The sequence below is a fragment of the Moschus berezovskii genome, chromosome 14, assembly GCF_049115385.1.
Source record: "Moschus berezovskii isolate FMDL1 chromosome 14, NW_MosBer_1.0, whole genome shotgun sequence".
Lineage (NCBI taxonomy): Eukaryota > Metazoa > Chordata > Mammalia > Artiodactyla > Moschidae > Moschus > Moschus berezovskii.
In genome coordinates this window covers 46,377,551-46,381,452 of record NC_142473.1, presented here as the reverse complement: position 1 = coordinate 46,381,452, position 3,902 = coordinate 46,377,551, and the positions used below count along the sequence as shown (strand labels likewise).

The following is a 3,902-nucleotide window of genomic DNA, read 5'->3' as shown; positions in this document are numbered from 1 at the left end:
AAGTTGTTAAGAGAATGAATCCTGAGTTCTCATCTCCAGAAAAAGTGGTTTTTTTCTATTTCTTTTATTTCGTAGCTACATGAGATGATGGATGTTTCTTAAACTTATTGTGATGATCACTTCGTGACGTATATAAATGAAGTCATTATGCTGTGTACCTTAAACTTATGTATGTCACTTGTATCTTGATACCACTGGAAGAAAGTAAATTATCCATTGTTCACATGGTGCAATATTCTTTTGTTTTTAATTGAAGGATAACTGCTTTACAGTATGGCCTTGGTTTCTACCAAACATCAACATGAAACAGCCATGGGTTTACCCTCCCTCTTGTCTCCTCCCTCTTGGACATCCCTCCCACCTCCCTCCTCATATGAAGCAATATTGTGCAGAGATTAACAAGAATATGGGTGTTCTGAACATGCCAATGGGGAAAGACTTTTAATACATTAATTTTTAATATTTTAATGAATAATTTTATTTAATTATTCATTCTCTTTTGTTCTTGAAAGCATTCTGTAGAGGAAAATAGTCCCTTTTGTATAATTTGTAGCATTGACACATAAGTGGGTAAGTGCATCTTTTTCTGGAAGGAATCATAGGAAACTATGCTTTTTACCTTTGAAGAGAGAAAATGGGAGGGAAGGGAAGGAACAAGATTCTCCATTTTCGTGTTTTCTGGAGTAAAGCTGAAGGACTTGAAAAGTTTCACCTTGGATTTATATTATTTTTTAACACATTAAAAAAATTTGGCACTCAACCGTTGGTAATGAAATTATGGTCTCAGTTCTGAATGCCCCTTTCATTTCATGGTCTGTGCTAAACAGCAGGATCCCTTTAATCATTTCTCCTTTAAAGTGAGCAAGACGTGAAAACTTTCTTAATTGAATGCACTGGAGGGATTCCACAGGAGAGAGCAGGCTTTCCTGTCATTTCCAGGGTTGGAGGGGTGGGTGTGCAGACTAGAGCCTGCCCAGTCATGACCCAGAGCACTGTCCCTCTGTAGCCCTGCAGCCTTAGCCTATGTAGGATAACCTTCCCTGAAAACTCAAAAACTCGAGCCCCCATGCAGCCCACATATTCTAAAGGGCTTCTCCCTAAGCCAGGGCCCCAGACCACCCACCCTGGTGACACATGCCCCCTCCGGCATCCCAGGAGGTGGGCTATTGCTTGTCCAGTGAGGCCAGAACAGTTCTGGCCTGCCCCAATCAGCCAGCTTCTCTGCTACCCCATGGCAGAACTGTACTGCTCTGGACTGAATTTCCTCCCCACTAAAATTCAAATATATAGTTCTAACCCCCAGTGGGATGGTAGGTGGAAATGGGGCCTGTCCCCAATAAGGGATCCTTCGTGAAGCAGTGAGTGCCCCTTCCTGAGAGGCTTGACAAAAGCCGAAGGAAGAGTCATGGATCAGGGATGTTAGAGAAATTGTTCCTACGTGAGGAAGAAACTGGGACTGCTGCTGCTGCTAAGTCACTTCAGTCGTGTCCGACTCTGTGTGACCCCATAGACGGAAGCCCACCAGGCTCCCCTGTCCCTGGGATTCTCCAGGCAAGAACACTGGAGAAGATCTTTAATCTAGATAAGAAAGCATATTTCTTTCTTGTTTTTTTTTTGGAGTATAACTGCCTTACAAAGCTGTGTTAGTTTCTGCTGTTCCACAGTGTGAATCAGCAGTAAGTATAGATACATCCCTTCCCTCTTGAGGCTCCCTCCCACCCCACCCCTCCAAAAAAGCATATTTTAACAGAAGTAACATTCATCTAGAGACAGAAAGACCTGGGTTCAAATTCTGGCTCCTCCACTTACAAGCTGTGTGATCTTGGATAACCAAATTTTGAGCCTTAGTTCCTTGATTTATAAAATAGCAATAATTGTTCCCAATTTGTAAGGTTGTCATCTGGATTAGACGTTAACAGATGTAAAGTGGCTTGCACAGTATCTGACCTAATATCAATATTCAGAGGTCCAGCTCTAGGATTCTCTAATCCCAGGGTGTCTCAACAGCAGTTCTCGGAGTGTGGTCCCTGGACCAAGAACACAAGCATCAGGAACTCATTAGAAATGCAAGCTCTCCATCCCACCTCACACCTACTGAGTCAAAAATTGGGACTGGGTCCCAGAAATCTGAGTTTTAAATAGCTCTCCAGGTGATGCTTATTACACTAAAGACTTTGAACGACTTTGAAAAGCAGTTCTCTAAGCAACAGTCTTATCTCTGAAACATAAGAATGGGAAATCTCTCCAAAACTTGAAAAGTTCTTGCTTTTTTCCACCATAAAATAAAATTATTTTAAAATAAAGATAGTGCTGAAATGTTGATCCAAATGCCTTTTAAAAGGCAATTGCCTTTGTAAACAGGTTTCACAGGCAGGAGTCATCTGTACTCTGGAGTAAACATGTCAGTATGACCTGGGCTTGGCAAGCATGCCCTCAGCTAGAAAGCACTGATAAAATTGACTTACTTTGGTTACACCGTGTAAACCACTAATTTGACCAATCATGAACTACACAGATGAGCTGATTTTCCACACCCATAGAGGGGGTAAGTCAGCAGAATAGTTGGAAAAGAATTTCTTAAATGTTTATGCTTCTCTAGACGGGAAGTCACCTCGAGGGTAAGTAAAAAGAATTCTCATTGGAGTGCAAATTAACCTTTTCTCTGCCCAAACAAGTCCCAGAACTCAGTGATATGTTTATCATATACATAAACCTAGACAAAAAATCAGGTTAAAGTAATTTTTAAACAGTACTAAACTTATTTTATAAACAGAGGGGATCTTTTAATATACAAAACCTAGGATAATTCCATCAAAATAATCCATTTTTTCTTGAATTTGAAATGTTTCTCATGATTTTTAGGGATGAATGCGAAGAACAATATTCACTTTTCAAAGTTCTGAGAGTATCTTGAAAATTTTGTTTAAACAGTCAGGCAGAAAGCTTCATCTACAGAAAGCAATAGTACCCAAATTCCTTGGGCACATTTGCTTTTGAAAGGATATCCTTTACTGTGCTTCCAACTGTGGCTTTTACCGAGCAATTTAAAATCTATTTATGTATTGAGAACTTCTAGGCTCCTTAAGCTGGGAGAGGGGAGTATTCAAAAAGTATTCTGACCTTGAGGAAAGGAAGAGTTGAGGGAAGAAAAGACTGCATTCAAAATAGGTATTTTAGGGACTTCCCTGGGGGTCCAGGGGTTAAGACTTGTGCTTCCAATGCAGGGGTGACTGGTTTGCTCCCTGGTTGGGTAATTAAGATCTCACCTGCCACTCAAACAAAATTGGTATTTTAGCCTCTTTCCATGCTGACACTGCTCTCACAAACATGGTGAATGTTTGTGAGACATACTATAAGAAGTGTGGTAAGCACCAACCGCACGAAGTGACACAGGACAGGAAGGGCAAGGACTCTCTGCCTGCCTAGGGAAAGTGGCATTATGCCGGAAGCAGAGTGACTGTGGTGGCCAGACTAAGCTGATTTTCTGGAAAAAGGCTAAAACTGCAAAGATTGTGCTGCAGCTCGAATGCATTAAGCCCAACTGCAAGAGAATCTTGGCTAAAAAGAGATACAAGCATTTTGAGCTGGGAGGAGATAAGAAGAGAAAGAGGCAAATGATCCCGTTCTGAGCTTCATAGTTTGTTTTATTATGAAGACAATAGAAATTTGAGATCGTTTACCTCAAAAAAAAAAGGTATTTTAAATGTACTGTGATATACTGGCATGGAGAACAGACTTGTGGTTGCCAAGGGGGAGAGGATTGGGGGAAGGATGGAGTGGGAAGTTGGGATTAGCAGATGCAAGCTATTATATATAGGAGGGATAAACACATGTCCTACTGCATAACACAGGGAACTATATTCAATATCCTGTGATAAACCTTAATGGAAAAGAATCATTTA

General features: G+C 40.8%; 1 pseudogene; it reads left to right on the top strand.

The window, feature by feature from the left end:
- The first annotated feature begins 3,327 nt into the window (after nucleotides 1-3,327).
- LOC148775583 (large ribosomal subunit protein eL42-like) lies at nucleotides 3,328-3,629 on the top strand (annotated as a pseudogene).
- Nucleotides 3,630-3,902: the final 273 nt, after the last annotated feature.